Source organism: Puma concolor, chromosome A3, assembly GCF_028749965.1.
Source record: "Puma concolor isolate L17-30 chromosome A3, mPumCon1.1.hap2, whole genome shotgun sequence".
Taxonomy (NCBI): domain Eukaryota; kingdom Metazoa; phylum Chordata; class Mammalia; order Carnivora; family Felidae; genus Puma; species Puma concolor.
Window position 1 is genome coordinate 80,226,306 of NC_141669.1, and position 21,809 is coordinate 80,248,114.

General features: G+C 47.4%; 1 protein-coding gene across 3 annotated transcripts in view; it reads right to left on the reverse strand.

Moving 5' to 3' along the window:
• The window catches only part of CRACDL (CRACD like), a 140,790-nt gene extending 122,784 nt beyond the window's left edge, over nt 1–18,006 (reverse strand). Inside the window, exon 1 of one of the 3 annotated variants that reach the window (XM_086701293.1) lies at nt 17,651–18,006. The gene's annotated coding sequence lies outside the window, so the exon portion shown is untranslated. The other 2 variants (XM_086701292.1, XM_086701294.1) reach the window with 2 other exon arrangements.
• Between the last annotated feature and the right edge of the window lie 3,803 nt (nt 18,007–21,809).

The following is a 21,809-nucleotide window of genomic DNA, read 5'->3' on the forward strand; positions in this document are numbered from 1 at the left end:
CTCAGAAACACTCTCAAGGGCTCCACTGCTCTCTGGCATGCGAATGACTCATTCCCCATTATTGGATGTTTAAATTGCTTCCAAATTTTCATCTTTATAAATAACATTGTGAGGAACATCCTTGCATAGAAACTTTTTGACTACATATTTCATTGTTTTCTTGGGGAAAATTCCTAAAAGTAGAATCACCAGGATAAAGGATGTATTCCTTTACAGGTTTTGGGACATTCTGCCAAAGCTGCTTGGCAGAGCGCTTATACTTTCCCCTCCTAAAGGCAGAACAAAGCCCTTGCCACACATCTCCACTTGTGCTGAGCACCATCATTCACAAAAACAAAAAAAAAACACATACCCAAAACTTGCTCATTTGATAGCAAAAAATTAGTATCTAATTTTAATATGTACCTATTTAATTACTGTAAGATTGACCTTCTTTCTCACATTTGCTGCCATTTAAAACAAATTCATATCCTTTACCCACTTTCCTACTGGCAACTTTATTCATAATAACACTTCTCCATATCAATGATGATTTGTTCATGTAAGAGGGTATGTGTCACACACATTGCAGGAATTTTTTCTTAGTTTATCGATTGACTTTTGATTTTGCTTTTGGGTTTCTCCTATTGGTGTACTACAGTTTTTATTCTCCCCAATGAACAAACAAAAACAATTCTAGCCTTGTGCCTCCTGTCTCTGATATCACATGTAAAAAGATGTTTCTCATCTGATAATTTCTCAAATACTTAGCTAAAGTGAATTTCATCATTTCATTTAAAATTTTTTTTAATGTTTATTTATTTTTGAGACAGAGAGAGACAGAGCATGAACGGGGGAGGGTCAGAGAGAGAGGGAGACACAGAATCTGAAGCAGGCTCCAGGTTCTGAGCTGTCAGCACAGAGCCCAACGCGGGGCTCGAACTCACGGACCGTGAGATCATGACCTGAGCCGAAGTCGGACGCTCAACTGACTGAGCCACCCAGGCGCCCCTCATCATTTCATTTTAAAATTTATATATTTCAGGGACTATATTTTGAGGTTTGATATGAATAAAGGACCTGATGGTTTCCCAAGGGGTTAAATATTAACTAATCTATTAACTTCTATTTTCCAGACTTTCTAGTCTGTTTCATGGATATGTTTACCATGATATTATCATCCCAATATCAAAATGTTTCATTTAAGTTTATAATGTTTTAATATCTGGTAGGTTATCCATCCAGGTTCTGGCTGGGAGTTGCATTAAATCCATAATTTGGGAACAACTTAAATATGTAAAATATTGACCCCTCCCTTCCAGAAGCATGCTGAACATTTTTATTTATACAATTGCTCTTTTGTGTCTCCAGGGCAACCTTATCGTGTTCTGCATACAGATTCTACACATTTCCTATGAGTGCCTTTCCTAAGTGTTCCATCTTTGATTCTGTAGTGAAGGGAACAGCTTCTCCATCACATTTCCTGACTTTTTTTTTTTTTTACAGGCAGAGAGGCTTCACGGCACACACTTCTGTGGGTAAGCACTGTCTCTACAACTTCCCCTGAGCCAAGCACAGCTGGTTCCAAAGCCCTTACTGAGTGGTCGCCTCCACAAGCCCCCAGGGACATGACCACTCAAGAGTGCCAGCACTTTCCTGTGGGATGCCCAGCCTTCCTAGTCCAGCCACAGCCCACTTCTTTAAACTCTGCTGCCCTCTTCAGCCCTCCATACCGTCCGTGTCCTGTACCATCAGATACGGCCTTTCCTACACATGCCACACTCTCCCTCCAAGTGGACATGCTACCCTGACCGTAGAAGTGGCATTCACTCCTCCAGATCCATCAACGCTGCCTCCATAATCTCAATTCATTAATCCCCACAGGGTGTGCACCTTGTGGAGTAGCCCTTACTTTAGTCTACTTTATGATAAGAGGCACACATCTGTGTTCTATCAGGTGGTGCCATGAAGGCCTGGCCCACATCTAAGCTGTCCTGCCTCAAATCACTGTGCCATGCACATGGCTGCAACAAATGTGTGTTGACAAAGTAGATGAGGGAAACTGGAAACTTCAGTGTGGAGAAAAGCCACTCAGCTCTGCTCATTCCTCAAGCCAAAAGAAAGAAGTACTCCAGGAAGAAGGGGAGGCCCGTGGGGCCGAGGACAAAGGAGTGCCTGTGCCTCTTCAGGGTGGATGGGACCCAGGCCAGCCCAGCCTTGCGCTCTTGGACTCTCCCCACACGAGGCCTCAGGCTCCTCCCTCCCTCAAAAAGGTGGGAGCCTGGGTCTTGGAAATCAAATCTACCAAACTGTGGCACAGACGTGCTCAGGTGAAGGCCAAAGCCCTCAACCCTGGCCACACAGCAGATTCACCTGTAAAGCTTGTTAAACACAAACTATGGTCCCACCCAGACCTTCTGAGTCAGCCTGGTAGGTAAGGCTAGGGCAGCCACAAGTGGTGCTGGTACCAGGCCAAGGCACGGCCCAGGTAAGCGCACCTCCATCTCCTTGGCCTGTCCTGAATGAGGCCAAGTATACAAGGAAAGGAGAAAGAAACCAGCATTTGACAGTGCCTACGGGCCAGGCACTGGGCAAGGAAGGCACTCGACATGTGCTATCTAATTCCCTCAGCAAAACTGTATGAGTTACTGCCCCAGCTTTCATATGAGGAAACGTTTTCAAAGGTGTAAGCCTCAACTCCAAATGACCAGGGTGGGACTAGAACCCCGCCCCCCACCGCAAATACCTCACATTTGAGAAATACAACCTTTTCTGGGTTTAGCTAATATTCTGAAGGTCCTAAAATTCCCTCGCATCTACCTCTCAGTGATGCCTAAGGCTGAGGCACCCAAACACTTGGTCCTGAGCCTGCAAAACCAAGGGCTGTTTGCCTTCAATAAACAGGCTGTGGCCAAGGTTGAGACGGTCTTTTCAGGGTCCCTGCTTTTCCCCCAACCCAACTGCATTGCTAAGCCAAGCCTCTGAGCGGTCCCTTCCTAACCTGGGTCATCCCTGCCTGTGTGACTCAGCTCAGGCAGTTCCCTGGGTCAGGAGGTCACTCTGCCATCCTGCCACATTATGACTGTTTTGGGCTCTAGGCACCTTTGCCTACATAGGCCCCTTCCTCTATTAAATAAAAATTTAAAAAGTACATGTTACAGTTGCATCAGCATAAAGATGATGTTATTATATATTAACACATTTTGTTGAGCCTAAAGTTCATGTTTTCCTTTGGATTTTAAAGGAAATTAAAACAATTTTGTGGGCCCTAAAACTATTATGGACTCTCAGCCTCCCACACCTACTGGGCCAGTCAGCTCCATCCTACCATGAGCCCAGCAGGATTCCCTGTAAACTCCCTGTGGAAGACCCAGCTCAAGCCTGGCCAGTGTCTCTACAACCCAGACCCTGCACAGCCTGCCTCAGTGGAATCCACTGCCCTCACCTGTCACATTCACTGCACTTATGCCTTTATATCTAGAGCTACTGTATAGACTGTGAGCTTCACAGGGGCCTTGATAAGTATGTCCTGAAGGAACACTGAATAAACAGACAAGGACTTTAACCAGTGGGACTGGTTAAATTGATAAGTTTGTCTCAGGGACTTTTGCCTGGTTTTCTTCTGGCTATAGATTTCGTATTCAAATTAGCTCAATACCTGGCTATCTCTCACAGGTAGACAGGAGGCCAAGGCACCCTTTGAGTCTGGGTTACTGAGGGAAAGACATGGCTGCAAGAGTCCCAGAGCCTTCTGTTAGAGTCCATGTAGAAGAGAGGGGTCTCGGGTGCCTCATGGTCCCTACATGGCTAAGACAACCTGTGTATTTCTTTTTTTTTCCTTTTCTTTTTCCTCCCTTTTTTTTTTTTTTTTAAATTTTTTTTTTTTTTTTTAACATTTATTTATTTTTGAGACAGAGAGAGACAGAGCATGAACGGGGGAGGGGCAGAGAGAGAGGGAGACACAGAATCGGAAGCAGGCTCCAGGCTCTGAGCCATCAGCCCAGAGCCTGACGCGGGGCTCGAACTCACGGGCTGTGAGATCGTGACCTGAGCCGAAGTCGGACGCTTAGCCAACTGAGCCACCCAGGCGCCCCTCCTCCCTTTTTTTTTAAGAGAGAGAGAGAGCGAGAGCACATGAGTGAGGCAGAGAGAGAGAGAGAGAGAGAGAGAGAGAGAGAGAGAGAGAATGAATCTTAATCAGGCTCCATGCTGAGCATCAGCTGGATCCCACAACCCTGGGATCATGGCCTGAGCCATAATCAAGATTCAGATGCTAAACCAATGGAGCCACCCAGGCGCCCTGATGACCTGTATATTTCTAATACTAAAGCTACACTGAGCAGTGACACTTCTTGATGCCTCATGAAAATACAGTTACTGTCATGTGAAAAGTTTCCCAAATTGTTCAATGTTACAAAGGGACCCTCATTCTCAGAAAGACCAGGCACTCAAGCTTTAGGGGAGAACCAACAGCCTTTAAGAAACCAAACACCACGGCAGCCATCCTGGATACTGCTCCTTGACGTGAGCTCAGATGGGAATTCCAGTTTGGTTGGCCATGAGGGGTTTAAACTGCCACTTTGCACAAAAGACTCTGTCTATGTCCATCAGAACAGCAAAGAACTGGGAGAGCATAACACGATGCCACAACAGCAGTGTTTATCTGGGAAAGGGGGAGAAACGAGAACAGATGATTTGGGGGGAAGTATTTGTTCCTGCAGTTAATCATGCTGGTACATGGTGAACAGTTCACTTAGAATAGCCCCATAGAGCCAGAAAGACTCGGGATGCAGCCCCCTGGGTCTCCTGTGATGGGGACCCGCACATCACCTTCACCTCCCTGAGCTTTAGTTTCCTCACCTCAAAAGAGTGACAATCATTTCTACTTTTAAAGGTTATTCGCAGAATTAGTGAGGTCATATAAGTGCCTAATAGTGCCTGGAAGACATAACCTGTTCAGCCATTGGTGGCTCCAATCCGTTCTCCCCCACTGTACCACTTCGGTTTTTATTCTCACAGATGGCAGCCATTTAACTTGCAGGCCTTCAGGTGAGCAAGTACTTAAGAGCTAGGGCTAAGTACGTGCTTGCCCTGGGACATTAGCACTCCAGCCAGTCCCCACATGAATCCTCCAAGGCCGGTGCTAGTCCCACCCCCATGGGGAACCCAGGCACTGAGAGACCATGAGGCTGGAGAACGGGAGAGTTAGGCTTTGTGCCCAGAGCCCCCAGTCACGAGGCCTTACTCTTCCTAGAAATGTATTAATAAAAAGGGCTAAATTATAATAACAATTAAAATAAAATGTCATTTCTAACTCACTCTTATACACTGGTTACAGCATGTCTGCCATTTCCACATAAACTATTGCCTTTTCTTCTCCCAACAACCCTGGGAGGCACATATCTCAATCTCCCAGTGCGTGCAGTTGGAAAGTAAGCCCAAGGCTGTCCTCAAGGTCACCCAAACAGCCAGGGGTCTGCCAGGGTGTGGTCAGCCCAGCCTTCAGCCTGTGCCTGTGCCCTTGCCACCTCCATCCGTGACGTTCCCCTCCTCTCCTTTCCTGCAAAATCTGCTGCAGGCAGCCGAGAGAGAGAGAGGCAGGAGAAAGGTCTCCACCTAGACTCCAGTTGTGGCTGGAATGTCAGGGAGGTGGGCTCAGAAGGAATCTGACTGGGGAGTAAAGAGCCCCTCCAGGCTCTGTGAACACCAACAGGAATGATTTTCCAAGAGTGTTCCCTCCCATTAAGTAAAACCCTGGGGGAGTTATAAGGACACTTCCCAGTCATTGCAAGTTAACAGTTCAAGATAGGTTAAAAGCAGGGCAACAAGGAAAGGACGCTGGGTTCAAATCCCCGTTCCACTGTGTACTGGTGATTTAGGTAAGTCCCATAACCTCCCTGTGCCTCAGTTTGCTCCTCTGTAAAATCGGGATAAAAACAGTGAGGGTAAAGCAATCATGACAGCATCTGGGCATGTTCGCTAAATAGTAACAGCAATAAAGCCAACAACTACACAGTGCTTGTGTGGGTAAGTACCTCGGTTGCACACTAGAGAAACAGGTTTTTTTTACTATAATTTATTGTCAAATTGGCTCACATACAACACCCAGTGCTCATCCCAACAAGTGCCCTCCTCAATGCCCATCACCCATTTTCCCCTCTATCCCATCCACCCTCAGTTTGTTCTCTGTATTTAATAGTCTCTTGTGGTTTGCCTCCCTCTCTCTCTGTTTGTATCTATTTTTTCCCCTTCCCTTTCCCCATGGCCTTCCATTAAGTTTCTCAAGATCTACATATGAGTGACAAATATGATATCTGTACTTCTCTATTTCACTCAGCATATTACCTTCCAGTTCCATCCATGTTGCTGCAAACGGCATGATTTCATTCTTTTTCATTGCCAAGTAGTATTCCATTGTATATACAAACCACATCTTTATCCATTCATTAGGTGATGGACATTTAGGCTCTTTCCATAATTTGGCTACTGTTGACAGTGTTGCTATAAATATTGGGGTACATGTGCCCCTATGCATCAGCACTCCTGTGTCCCTGGGGTAAATTCCTAGTAGTGCAATTGCTGGGTCATAAGGTAGTTCTATTTTTAATTTTTTGAGGAACCTCCACACTGTTTTCCAGAGTGGCTGCACAAGTTTGCATTCCCACCAACAGTGCAAGAGGGCTCCTGTTTCTCCACATCCTTGGAAACAGAGGCTATTTTCAAGGGGAAATCATCTTCTGAGAGAAACAGGGGGAGCGGTGAGTGGAGCTGGGTTCACAGCTCTTTCACTCACTAGCTGAGGAACCCTGGCCAAGTTACTTCACCTCTCAGGGCCTCAGTTTCCTTATTTATAAAATGCACAGCGTGATCACAGGCTTCAGTGAGATGATGAAGGGGAAATACCCAAAATGGTGCCCAGTGTTCAACAGGTAGTAAGTATAGTACTGGATTACAAGTCGCTTGTTCTGAGAGTGTTCTGCAAGATGAGCAAATATTTCTATAAATTTTAAATTGATAAATGAGCAATGTCTTGTGATATGAGCAGTATGTGATGCCAAACATCACATGATCACAACTGAGCCAATGGTTTCTCTCTCTCTCTCTCTCTCTCTCTCTCTCTCTCTCTCTCTGTGGGATTACAGGTGATCTCCCATGCTAGGATGCTCTGTCTCAGGCCCCAGTGTTTGGCAGAAATCAGTGACTTTTTAGAACGTTAGAGAGTGCCCACAACTGGCACTAGTGTATTTTTTGTCACTTCAAAGCACCAATGAACTGTCCTTTGCTTTTCCATACACAAGTAAGCTTGGGATGCTTTGTTTCATTCTAGGTCAGGCTTCCTGCAGATATAGACCCTTTCCTCTACTGCCTATTGCCAGTTACATTAAATACAGTATATGACAAGTGCTTATTAATATTGTACTGTAGTCACTATCAATGTGAGACTATCCAATTGCCTCCATACAGAAAAAGATTCCATTGAGCCAACAGACAGCAGTGATTCCGTTAGTGATAGTAAAAGTCATCCTACACAATAACCCTCCTCTCTCATCTCCCTCACATCAGCCACGAAGGTTTTCAAAGGTAACAGCAGCTTAATTTGTTTATTTCTTTATATTTTGTATTTTCTTTATGTTATATTACAGTATTGTAATCATTTTTACATGAATATTTTTGGGTTGTGGAACGAATCATCTGAGTTTCCATTATTTCTTATGGGGAAATTCGCTCTGATATCCAAGAGCTTTGGATTATAAGCATGTTTTCCAGAATGAATTGTGTTCGCAAACCAAGGTTTTACCATATAGTGACCGGCTCTGTCAAGTTCTATTTTTAATTTACAGAAGGAAGGTGCTGTTGAAACCCAAAGCGAATCACTTGGGATATATCAAATCACCAATACATTCTCCTTTGTAAAAGATATGGGTTTCTCTGATGGGTCTCTAAAATAATGACCTTTTGGACACTCCAAGAACTTGTCCCAAAAGCTGTCACATCCCATCTGGAGTTGGGAGGAAGCTGGGCTCCTTCTTTCCTCACCCCCGGCATCTCCCTCAGAGCTTCGAGTTAGGGACCATCAGGTTGCTTTAAATAGTCAATCTCTGAAGGGTAACATTTACTGTAAGGGGTGGAGGGCCTGTTTAGGGCCAGAAAGGTGTGCACATCAGGTTGGTAGCTGACCCCCACAGTCACCAAAACACCCTGGGCCACCCATGGGCTGAGGGTTGCTAAAGACACAGTCTTTCCTGGAACCCTTCCTCAGCAATGCTTTTCCTAAACAACTGAAAATGCAGCAATCCACTCAGAGGGGGAACTTGGCACTATACAAACACCTGAATTCACAGTAATTATGCACAAAAGCCTGTTTGGAGAGGCAAGGAGAAATATAGTTCATAAACTGACTGCTGATCAATTATGGCTCATGAAAAAAAAATCTGAATCTTAACTTGACAGTACGCTAACTCCTGCTTCCTCCCCATGCCTAATAACAGGGCTGTTCAACATTAACACGACACCACCAAGAAAGGGGGAGAGAGAGCAAAGGGTCTCCAATGTCAAGAGAAAACAACTAGACAACCCACACCCTTCCCACTGAGGCAGGTCTCCGGGGATCTGATTTTCAAATACATGGTTCATAGACAAGGCAAGTCTGCAGGAACTATTGGTACATGGCTTCATGTTGTTTTGTCACCTATCTGAACAAAGCTCAGGCTGGAGAAGCTTCTAATCTGGTTTCTAAGAGTGAGTAGGAAGGGGACTGGGGCTCATGTCCAAGGCAACTGAAATGAAAACCTTATCCGTGAAAGATTCTGGGCCTTCTCTGAGAGCAGAACAACTGATTCTGTGAGACAGGGACCCAGGCCCATCACCATACCTGTGGCTACATTCTGTGAACCTCACCTCTGCCTGCTTCAGATACAACACTAAAAGGACAACATTAGAAAAACAAATAAAGGCTGAGATTCTGTTCACACTCCCTGGCTTGTTCGCTGCCTGCTAGAGGCTAGAAAACCAAGGAGAAATATAGTTCATAAATTGACTTCCTAGCCTCCCTCCCTGCCAGGCTCCCCACGTGGAAGAGTCTCCTGTGCATCTCTGCTAACAGACACCACCACCTCCGCAGAAGCATCAAGTTTTTCCATGGGGGGAGAAAGGTGTGGAAGTCCCACAGCCTTGTCCCCAGCTTCATGGATGTACACTGAGCAGGAGGGACCCTCCACGGAATGGGTCTGGGGTTGGAGGCAGCAGCTCCTGTCCAGCCAGCCCTGCAGTGTTGTTCTGGGGGTCACTCCTGTAGGTCTGGCCAAGGGCCAAGCTTCTAACGATTCTGCTGGCCCTGAATTTCCTGCATTAAATCCTCTTCTGCCTAAACTAACTCGAGCAAATCCTGAATAACACAGATGTTGAAGACACTGTCGGCCAAGAGGAGGGAAATTTCTCTCTCTCATAAATACACACACATGCACACACGCGCGTGCGCACGCGCACACACACACACACACACACACACACACATACACCTTGGTGTGAAAAAAAAAATTATTCCAGGCAGGGCATATTAAAGGAGGAGGCATGTACATACACAGGAAATCTACTTATGAGATAGTAGTTGGAAGGAACCAACCAGACAAATGTGCAAAAGAGCGTGGACAAAGATGTTCACCGTCCTACCATTACTAAGTGGCTAAGGGTTGAAAATAATTTAAGTAGACATTGATCCAACAGAGGACTTGGGTTAAGTAGGCTGGGCCTGCCCATCCTATGGGAGCTCCTCACAGCCACACAACCAATACTAAGAAAGAATATCTAGCAATGTGGAAAAGAGACTCAACACACAATACTAATTTTGAAAAGGCAGGGGCGCCTGGGTGGCTGAGTTGGTTAAGCATCCGACTCTTGATTTCAGCTCAGGTCATGATCTTGCAGTTCGTGAGTTCAAGCCCTGCATGGGGCTTTGCACACTGACAGTGCAGAGCCTGCTTGGGACTCTCTCCCTCTCTCTTTCTCTCCTCCTCCCTGACTTGCGTGCACACTCTCTCTGTCTTTCTCAAATAAAGACATATACAAGAAAGAAAGAAAGAAAGAAAGAAAGAAAGGGCAGCACGAAACAATGTAGATATTACCTCTTCATATTAAACAGGTACTTTTGCGTGCACACACACACATGTACACACACATGAATATTTGGTATAGCACAGACAAAAATTTGGGAGGACGTGCCCCCAGATCTAGCAAGACGCCCACTCATGTTCCGCCCCCGGCTTTGCCTCATGGTGGAGCCAGTCTGTTGTGCCGCACCTGGCCTTGTGCCACACAAGGGAGCAGCCAAGGAGCAGCCTGACTGCGACGAGCCAAATCACACGTCTGGTCGGCATTCTGGGCGGCTGGCAGGCCTGCCCCACGCCAAGTTCACGACCTTCTGGGCCTTCCCTGCCTGCTGGCCTGGCAGAGTCTTGCCTGCAGTGGTTCCTCCACTATCGAGGGATGCCTCTGGGCTGCCCCAGGGCCCATGAAACACAACCTGTAATTTCAGCTCTAAATGTGGTACCAGGGAAGCCTTGCTAGCACGAACACCTCAGCTGAAAGAACCATCTCTGCTCATGGAGGCCATGATGAAAACAAGATGACACAGGCCAAGCCTCAGAAAACAGTGACTCAGATCTGCAAAATGTTTTGTGTTTGTACGTGAAGAGCCTGTTTCACCCAGACGGTATACTGGAAACGCTAATACATGGTGATTTAAAGATCTGATTTCCAATGGAGCATGCAGCTGCCACCCAGCAACCATCCAAACATACGTGACCACTTCAGTTTCTGAGGAAATAAGCCCAGTTCACAGAGAACAAAGCACCAGGTGAAGTGGTACGATGTCCAGTGTGTGGGCCTGACCCGTCCCCAAATCCCATCCTCCTCCCCGTTTCCATCAGCAGGGTTCGCGCTTGTCGCTTCCATGTCACAAATTGTCCATGCAGAAAGGACCCATGAAAAAGTTCCTGCTACCACTTTTCAGGGCATAGAGGGGAAGAAAAGGGGAGTAATTAATGTATTAAAGCAAGATGATGGAACCTCTGGACCGGGACTGTGGTATTAGACACAGGTTGGAACAGCAGGTGCAGAGAGGGGGTGGTGTTCCAGAGCAGCTCACTGCATTGCCCACATCAGCTGCAGACCAGGGAGGAGAACTCAAGAGGCCCAGGGCTGAGCCTAGGCCCCAGGTGAACTGTGACCCCACATCCAATGCTCCTGTCCCTGTCCCTGCTGGTGCAGATGTTGTGCCTGGCCACACAGCTGCATCCAACCAAAAAGAGCTAAGAGTTGAGACCAGCTTGCGCAAGGCTCAAAACAACAGGTATAGCCTCTCGGATGGACATTCTCCCATGGTCACTTCTTTCCTGAGGAGCCAAGAGCAGAAACCAGCCCCGAGCACACAGTTCACTGTCCATCTGCAAACCTGAAGTGCACATGAGCAAGCTTTATCAGCCTATACAGACCTACACCTGGTCCCAGAGGCCCCCACACACCTCAGACACCCATCCTGATAGGACAATGGCTTCACAAAAATATATACAACCTGGAAATTTATTTTAAGAGACTAGGCTGGTGTAATGTACATTTGTCATGTTATTTGAGAATATTCAATTCTAAAGAAAAGACAGCAAAGGGGATGGATGACTTATATGTTTAGTATAGATAAAACTCAGTAAAGAGAACATGTGTATATCAAACAGACAGAAAGGTGTGGAAGGACAAGAGATACCTAATATTCATGACGTACTAAATATACCCAAAGCAGCTGGGCAGTAAATATTCATGATACACTAAATGCTGAAAAAATACTAAATATTCATGACATATTCTTATGTATAACATTAAATATATAAGAGGAACCTAATATTGGTTGCAATTTGGTTACCCATTGGTGACACCCATTCTAATCCATGGCTGTTCATCAGGCTCACTGAGGAGCCACAGATGTGGCAGGGCAGAATTGTCCCTACGAGTCTCAGTCTCACCAATAGAACAAGTGTGTGTGTGTGTCCCATCTATGGCCCTTCCGCTAGTACTTTAACTGGTCCTTGTAACCACATATTAGCAGGGACAGCTAATGCTGTAGAGAGAGATGGAGCCCATGACCACAGTGTACCCCACGACACAGATGCTGAAGGTCTTCCACCCACTTTCACCCTATCCTACCTGTGCTACCCTTCCCATCGCTTTCCCCTCGCTTCTCACTGTGTGCTTTAAATTGCATCAAGGCCTTTCCCCACATGACATCTATCACTAACTTTTCTCAGGGGCACTCTGTAGCACATTTGCTCATTTTCCTTAAATGCCATCAGATCTCAGATGCAGAAGGACCCTTTATTGCTGTAGGGTACTTTATTAGGGGTCCTAATTGGGAATTATAATAAGTACCCTTCACGTTCTAAGAAAGGAAATGGAAGAATAGTCATAAATAATTTATGAAGCATTTCTTCTGCTGATACAATACCTCAAGTGATGCTTGTGTGTGTGTGTGTGTGTGTGTGTGTGTGTGCATATGAGTAAACCCCCCCCCCCCCATTCTCTGGGGTGCCTGAGGTCACAGGGACTCTTAAGTGCCACAGCTGAAACCAGCGCCCTGACTGCCCCCCTTGGCTGGATCACTTACTTTAAGAAAGCAAAACACCTCTGACATTTTCATATGCCACATTCAGAGAGCAGTTTCTTGGGAAAATCGCACACCACAGCTAATGCTTCTATTGCCTCCCACAAACATGAGAATTTGGGGGTCAGAAAGGATGCAGAGACTGGTGAATGGACCTCAGACGTGAGGCCAAGTATTCCAGAAGTTCTCAAATTGCATACATTTACAAATCAGCCTCACACACCAGGGATAGGAAGAGGCTTGAGCAACTAAATAACTGTCTACTCCTCACCTTTCGAAAAGATCTTCTGTAATTTCTTTTCACAGATACCTTAATCATAAGAAAAATATTTGAGAGTCCTTCCTACCAGGAATCTGCATCTGGAAAGTACAAGTGTCTGCATGGAATCAGGCGTTGACACCTGTCAAGGAGCCCCTGGGTGCATGGTCGCACCTGTCTCACTGTTCCCTGTCTATTAGACACTAAATTCCATGAGTACTCACATGGCATCTTCTGGTTCATGACCCACTGAGCTCAGAATTATGGGTTATAGCACGTTAAAGCAATACAAAGAATTCCAAGGTAACTAACTCATCAGAATCACAAACATATCTCAAGGACCACTGACCTGACCCAAAAGTTTGAAATTATTTTCCAGATGCAAATATCTAAGAAAACAGGGTAGATGAAAACACATCTGATTTCCATTAGTTTGGGAAAACACAAGGAATTTAGAGAGCTGACCATTCCTGTTGTCCTACCTACAGATGACAGTAACTGTGCCAGTGTTTACAGGTACCTAGACAACAAAAGGGATAAACATGACACCAAGAAGGGTCAAGCCACGAGCACATCCTGAAAGGCCACCCCTGGGAAGGCCTTTCTGTCTCTAGGCACTCAAGAGCTCCTTCTCATGGAAAGCTCTCTTTCATCTCACATCCATGTGGCAAAGTCTTAATGTTACTTAAAGTCACCCCCTCCAAGAAGCCTTCCCTGACCACTTCACCTTCCAACCACTGAGTGTGAAAACAAAACCCAGAGCTTGGGTTTACAGCTTTAGGCTTCCTAAAGGCTAATCTTATTCTTCAAATAATTCCTAAGCACCCTGAAGAAGCAACTAATTATGACTTGGATTTTTCTGTTTCTCTTATGCTTTTAGTAAATGCAAAGCACACAGTGGATCATTCTGATGATGAAGAAACAGCAGCATAAATAGGGGGTAATGGGTTGAAAGACATTAATCCACCTGAAACTGGTTTACTGGGCTGGACTCAGTAATGTGTAGCAGAAAACTAGTCTCTTCTCCCACCCACCAACAAAGCTTCAAAGCTGCTCTTTCCCCATTTCCTCCCAGCCTGTGACTGGTATTTCCAGCAGGTTCTATATCTTTCCCAGTCTTTTCCATGTATTAAGAAGCCCAGTGCCCATAACCCAGGTCAGTGTGGCCAGAAAGATGGAGAGCAGGGAGAGGAAGGGAATTTTTTCCCTATTTTCCCAGTTTGTTCTTCCCTGCCTCCTTCCCACCTCATCAGGATGCATCTGATTTTTCAAAGCTGGGGGGGGGGGAGGTGAGATGATGTTTAATTCTTTTTTTATTCTAAGTCATAATGCACAGAGAACAGAAGATATGACTTAAGACTCTTGCCCCACAGGTTAAAAAAAAAAAAAGCTCTTGGGGTGCCTGACTGGCTCAGTCAGTGGAGCATGAAACTCAACCTCAGGGTTGTAAGTCTGAGCCCATGTTGGGTGTAGAGATTATTTAAAAATAAAATCTTAAAAAAAAAAAACACTCTTCCAGTACTAAGAAAAGGGGAAGCTGAAGGGACTGAGCACCCTCCCCCCCCCCCCCCCCCACCGCTTTGCACCACCTAGAGAAGAGGTGGTGAGGGAAGAAAAATCCATGGAAGGTTGAAGGGAACACAAAACATGGGAAGTTTTTGTCCTGCTTCCTATTGGGAACACTGAGGACCACTCAAGTGGGGCAGAAATGGAAGCCTAACATAGTGCCACATGATCCGGGCAGTTTCTCGGGTGCCCAGGAGAGACCTAGAAGAGAGCCAGAGTGTGCCGACCTCACAGCCAGTTGCAGGAGCCAGGTCCCAGCTGTAGCTCACCCCAGTGACACCCAGCCGGACCACACTCAGTGGAGGAGGGAAAGAAGGCTCAGTGGTGGTGATGGGAAATGCATCAGCAAGAGGAATAGAAGGCCAGCAAGAGGCCACTCTCCCACACACCTTTACATGATGCCAACCTTGTCCTGGTGCCCAGAGACCACCTGTGGGGAGAAGGGGCCCCCAAGAGTAACCTAGAGAGACTGAGAGACTGACTCTCAAGGGACCAAGTTGCCTTAAGCTAGTGACTGAGATAATATCACTTGACTTAGGCTCAGGAAAATCACAATCATAAACAAGGACTAAATATACCAAAAGGGAACCAAAGTTGTTTGTTTGGAGTAGCAAAATTAAGTTCATTTATAAAACATTTTGCTAACTACAACTTGTGGCTGGTGAACTTCACCACTCCAAAATAAGTCCTGGGCAAGAAACATCTCTACTTTGATTCAAAAGCTTCTGTGGGGTCTCAATGCAACACAAACAGAATTTATGAGTGTCTGTGCATGACAAGGCACAAGGCTAACGTCCAGAGGGGAAAGCAAGTGGTTGTGACCTTGCAAGGCAAATCCGGGGTCCACCAAGCCATCACAGAAAACTTACCCTCCAGGAGGGCCAGCGCCTTCACACACATTCTCTCATTTAACCCTGACAGCATCCCTGTGAGCTGGCTATATTACTCCCATTTTGCTGAGTGCAAACCAAGACTCAGGAAGATTCGGGGAAATACAAATAGGACAGCCACCCTTTCATGGTCCCCATATGCCTAGTCCTGTGTAAACAGCCAGATGCTATGCTTTAGCTGTACAACATCCATGGAGAGTCTACTTTTTTTTTTATTTTATAGGTGAGGAAACTGATGCTTGCAGAAGTTAAGCACCTGGACTCACAGGCAAGTCTAGAACTAGGGTGAGGCAAGTGAGGCATTCACCTCAGACGCAAAATTTAAAGGGAGACAAAAGCTCCACAAGGCAAACGTCTTAATGCAGTGTTTTAAAACGTCAAAATAAACACAAAATCTATGTCGTGCTAAATATTACAATTTTAACTAAAGACAGGATCCAGATTAGTGATTTTTCCTTTTGCCTCAGGCTCCAACATGGCTCAGCACAAGACTGGGGCAGAGCCAGGAAACCAGCCAGTTCAACCCTTCTCCACCAGCTCCCAAAGGCAGGGATCCCAGACACCACTGCGGGGCCCTCTCCAGATGTTTCCCCTCACAATTTTATAACCTCAAAGGGCTCTCAGGAGTGACCACCCTGCTCCATAATTCCAGGTGTGTGGGGGATGAGGTGACCGAGTTCCAGATTGAATACCAGGGGTCTAAATAGATTCTATTCCATGGTCCACTGCCTGCGTTATGTAAATGAAGAAAGCTTGCAGGCTTGAATAAGGGAGGATATTTTAAGATAGCTTGAGAAGGTATGGGGTGATCCTCTAAAAAGATCACACAGCTGCTTGTCTCCCATTGGAGAGATTTCCTGGCTCAAAATTAAGTGTTCAGCAGTGACACGATGCCAGCTGTCAGCCTGTACCTACACAAGTCCGATTCAAACGGTGGCATTCCTTTTTCCCTGCATTTCAAAGCCAAATGTTGGCTCATTTGAGTAACTACCTATGCTGTTATTAACCTCAAATTAAAGCCCTGCCAGATATGAAGCATCTGTTCAAGATATATTTTGTTGATTAAAATTTTGAACACTGTGGTGAGTACTGCGTAACTTATAGAACTGTCAAATCATACCCTGGAAACTCATACAACGTTGCATGTCAACTATAATTTTTTTAAGACAACGCCCCCCAATTTGAATATTTCTTACATGGAACCCAGAATTCCTTACTGGTGGCTTGTAACCGAAGCCTAAAACCTGCCTACAAATAAACCATTAACTAACACATAAAAAAGGCATTTAGTGACTTTGTCCACTAATTTCTCCTGCAATGGCCTTTAGAGACAGCAGGCACAAATACTTCGTATACTAACGATCCAGACCCAGCAAGATCGACTTCCCTCTTAAAGCTTGAAACTGCTATGCTTCACCTCACAATTCAAAGTTAAGTCCAGCAAAGTGAGCAAAGGGAAACTTTGGGCACTTGCGTGAGCGTGTCTGGCTCATCTCCGCCCAGGCCCGCGCTGCCCCACGAGGCGGCCGCGCGGGATCGCGCCCCCCTCCACCCCACTCCCCAACCCCCAGTCCGAGGGGCACCTGGCCGCGTGGGCTCTGCCCTGGCCGGCCACACACCTGGGCAGACGTCGGGGCGCTACTGGGTCCGCGCCGCCCCCGCCCAGGTCTCCCCGCGCCACCGGTCGCAAGCCCACGCACGCTTCGCGGCCAGCCCGCCGCAGACCGCCCGGGTACCTGGCTCAGGAGCGTGGCCCGGGCTCGGCGAAGCGCTGGAGGAACACCATCCGCTGCGTGCGGGGAACGCTCCTGCCGTGGGCGCGCGCGCCCGGCGGCCCCCGCCCGAAACCGCTCCGGCACCCGCGCGGGAACGCTGCGGCCCGCGGCCCGACGCAGCAGGTGTCAGCTGACCTCGCCACGGCCCGGGTCGGGGTCTTGAGAGCGGGGCGCGGGCGCGACGCTCCCGCGGCCGGCCCTCAGCCTGCCTCGGCGCGCGCTCCCAGCCCCGGGCGCGCCGGCTCCGCTCGGCTCCTCTCGGCTCGGCGGGGGCGGACGCCGCGCGGCTCCGCTCGCCCGCGGCCGCCGCGCGCACCTCCCCCGCGGCGCGCCGCTCCCGCCGCCGCCGCCGCCGCCGCCGACACCCAACAGCCGGAGTCGCTGCCCACAGCTCGTGGGGGAAGGCGCCGGCGGGCCCAGGCTGTCCCCACGCGTCGGGCGGGGACCCCTGCGCACCCCGCGGCTGCTCCCGCCGCCCCGCCTTGGCCGGCCCACTCGGCGACGCTGTCGGGGCTCCGGGCCAGGCCACCCCTACCTTGGCGAGGCCGGGGTCCACCAGCGACCCCGACGGGCCTGGAGGACGAGGCGTCCACGTTCTGGCTCACTTGAATACCCTCGAGAGGGATTCGGCCCCAACTCCAAGCCTCAACTTCCAGGTCACCAGGGGGCTTCGCGGCCCGACGGCGCGGGGCCTAGGGGGCTCCTGATCCGCCCGGCAAAGCAGGCGGCCCGCGGGCCTGGGGCTGGAGGGAGTGGGCGCAGTGGGTGGGAACTGTACATTTGAATAAAAGTAAAAGTTGTTTTTTTATAACCGTGTGGGTCCGGAGCGTCTCCAGGCTAATTAGGGAAGCTGCCGCCCTGTGTTGAGGTGAATCATTGTTGTGATACCACAAGTGTGGGAAGAAAGGCTGCTGATGACTTCTCAGGCTCGCTGGCTACCCCCTGCCCCCCTCCCTTTTTTTTCCTTTTAAAGACAGGCTGGTCCTTTTAAGGAGATCGTCTTAGGAAACGTGCTGGCCTCGGGTGGTCGCTCAGCTAATCAACTAAAGAGCCCTCATGGAAGTCTTGGTCTGCTGATTGCAGGGAGCAAGAGCAGGGAGCTTTTCCTGCAAGGAGGAAGATGAACGTGAACTGTATCCCCGCAGAGACCGAGGCCACTACAGCTTACACGCGAGAAACTTTCACACTCCAGCTAGAAGAGAAAAAGTTAACGTTCAGAGGGTGTTATCTGACGTCTGAATTATCATTGACGGTGCTGTTATGTGGGGACCACCCGGAATCTGCACCACATCCTGGCGGACAACTGAGGACTCGAGAAGCCGACGTCTGCACGACTCGTTGCAGAAGAGCCAGGGTAGAACCCTGGAAGAGGCATTCTACACCTTTGGCTTTAAGTGGGATCAAAATCCCAAATACAAGAGGAGACAGGGGAAAAAGGCTAAAGACACATCCCAGTCACTTGAGCATATAAAGAGAAGTTGCCTTTAAAATTTTTTTATAATCCTTTTAGCACAAGCTATTTGCTTAAAGGCACCGTTTTGATGGTTAAGAGCTTTATAAATTTCTTGCATGAAAGCAATAAATATATATTGGGAATCAGTCTACAGACCCCAAGTTAATCACCTGCATTCGAAATAGACAGATGACTCATCACCCTCAGGACAATGACTTTGGTATGTGTCCTCTTTTCAAAATCCTCAAACTAAACTGAACAACTATAAGCAAATCTACACACCCTTCTCTCATCTTAAGTCTCTGCTCCTTCCTATTCAAAATCACATTTTTGGGGGTTGTAACTACTAAATATTTATCGACTCTGTAAGTCACCTTTCCACCTTAGAATTTTATTTGTTCCAGACTATCTTAAGCCTTTAGCTTTATTTGTGTGCACTGTGGGTGGCTTTTGAAGTTACTGTCGGTTTTGAGAGAACAAAAGCCAAAGTTCTTGGTGATTAGCTAAGGCTGAGAAAGAACATGGTGTCAACATCCAAAATAGAAAGTGGTAGGGAGGGTGCCTGGGTGGCTCAGTTGGTTGATCTCATGATCTCATGGTTGGTGAGTTCGAGCCCTGCATTGGGCTTGCTGCTGCTGAGCCCACTTTGGATCCTCTGTCTCTGTCTCTGTCTCTGTCTCTCTTGCTCTCTGACCCTCCCCCACTCGCACTGTCTCAAAAATAAGTAAACATTTTTTAAAAAGTGGTAGGGAACTATGTGAATAGGTTAGGAAAATGGGAAATTATCTGTTACCTAGTAGAGCAGTCACCTTCATCCTTTAAAAATGTCCCCTCTCCCACCTCCCAGGCACTTGCACCTTCTTGCTGAGAACTCCAGTCCCCAGGGCCCTGCCATGTGGCTCAAGAGAATTCTTTCCCTCCTTTTTTTTTTTTTTTTAAATTTTTTTTTCAACGTTTTTTATTTATTTTGGGGACAGAGAGAGACAGAGCATGAACGGGGGAGGGGCAGAGAGAGAGGGAGACACAGAATCGGAAGCACGCTCCAGGCTCTGAGCCATCAGCCCAGAGCCCGACGCGGGGCTCGAACTCACGGACCGCGAGATCGTGACCTGGCTGAAGTCGGAGGCCCAACCGACTGCGCCACCCAGGCGCCCCAAGAGAATTCTTTCCCTCCTTAATGCTTCTTGGACCAAACCTTGAAGCTGGGTGGAGAAAAAGCTAAAAATATTAGCAAGGCTTTCCTAAAGGTTCAAAGGAAAATGAGAACCATGTACAGTTTCTAGAAGCCTGTACAGACAACCATAAAGCTAAGAGCATAGCTGTTGTTTTATTTCTGTCCCTCCCTCCTTCCCTCTCCAAGTCTCAGGAAACCTTTCACAGCTATCCCTGAGAACCTCACTGATCTGGCAAAAGAAAGACTATACTATTTCTAAGTATACTGCACCTCATCTGGGGACATATTTTTATCAAATGCCAAGCACTGTTCTAAGCCATTTGCAATTAATCACTCGTTTAAATCATTCAGTTCCCAGAAGAACCCTGAGCTGAGACCAGCCATTACCCCCACTTTACACATGAGGTTCTGCTATTATCTCCATGTTGTGGATGAGAAGACTCAGGCATGAAAATGGCAAGTAATGTGCTCATGCAGGAAGTAGTGGCAGAACTAGGATTTGAACCCCCAGTCTGCACCCTCAGCACCAAAACAGGCTGCCTTTCTAAAAGTGGCAACTAATTTTGCAAACTGAAAACTGCCTTTTAGTTTAGAAAAGAAAGGAGGAGTAGCCCTTCCCACACTCCAGAAGAGGAATCCTTTGGAATTATCAGAAAACAGGAGTATTTAAGTCTAGTGTTTCATCCCAGGATTCTGCTCTTGGATCTTCATAAGACAAACTGCCTGTCTTTCTTCGGGTCCCAAAAATTCAGACCCCATAGGTATAGGCATCCCTACCTGGGCAGAGAATTAGAGCCAAGGAACAGCCAGGAACCATCTAGGAAAAAACGATACTATCCTTCTCATGACAAGAGGCCTATTGCCCAGTGAGTCTTGGTGACAGGGGTCAAACTGAACCACCTCACAATCAGAGGCCACATGAACCCTATTCCTGAGGGACTTTCTCCACTGGCAGGCTGTCCAGCAGTATCCAGATCCCAGCCCCTGTCCCTCCCAATCTCCTCCAGTAATAATGAGTGACCGTGTCATTTCCCTCTTTCAAAAGCCTTCTGTAGCTTCCATCCAGTCAGGAGAAAATCCAAATCCCTTAAGAGGGTCTGGTCTGTTCCTTGCCCATGTCTTTCATAGACTTCCTTTCAGTGCCACCATCTGCTCACCGCACAGCAGCCAAACTGCTCTTCTTCCAGTTTCCAAAAAGCTCAACTTCTTACCTCCTTTCATGTGCTTGCTTGAGCAGCCCCCTCTCCTGGAATGCTTTGCCCCTGCCCTTCACGTTACCCTCACCCCTTTCATCCTTCAGGTTTTAACTTGAGTGTCAGTTCCTTTGGTCTTTTTTTCTGGCCTGTATTTCCCACTTGCACCTCTTCTTTAGAGCACATATCACACTTTGTAGGGGGTCATTTTTGGTTCCATACTGAACTGCCCCAGCAGAGCATGACTCCCAGAGGGCAGAGTCTGTATCTGTTTTGAACATTTTTGTTGCGTATCCAGCATTTAGCACAGTGCTGCTACATAGTAGTTGCTTGATAATATCTTAATCCATCAACTCCCATCGTGATTCGTCACAACCTTGGATTGCTCTATCTACCTCAAATGCATTAATCTACAGTACCCACTCTCTTTTCATCTCTTTCCCACCCTGGTCTTGCTCCCTGTTTCCCGAACCTTTTGCTCTTTCGCCTTCCAGGGACCTTCTGCTCTTTGTTCTCTTGTCCTAAGAGTCATACCTGCACAGCATGTATCCTTTGCAGCCCTGATCCCCATGGATATTACCCCAACTATTCTCTTCCACACCCCCAGGGCTATCATCTCTTGGTCCTCCTGCTCTGCCTTCCTGGTTGAAACCCCACCTGTACATGAGACTCCTCTGTTCCTACAGCAAGGCCTTTCCATGCTGCCAAGGAAAATCACAGAACCATGCAGTCCAAAACCACAAACATTTGGGACGCCTGGGTGGCTCAGTTGGTTAAGACTCCGACTTTGGCTCAGGTCATGATCTCACAGTTCATGGGTTTGAGCCTCGCATCGAGCTCTGTGCTGACAGCCCAGAGCCTGGAGCCTGCTTCG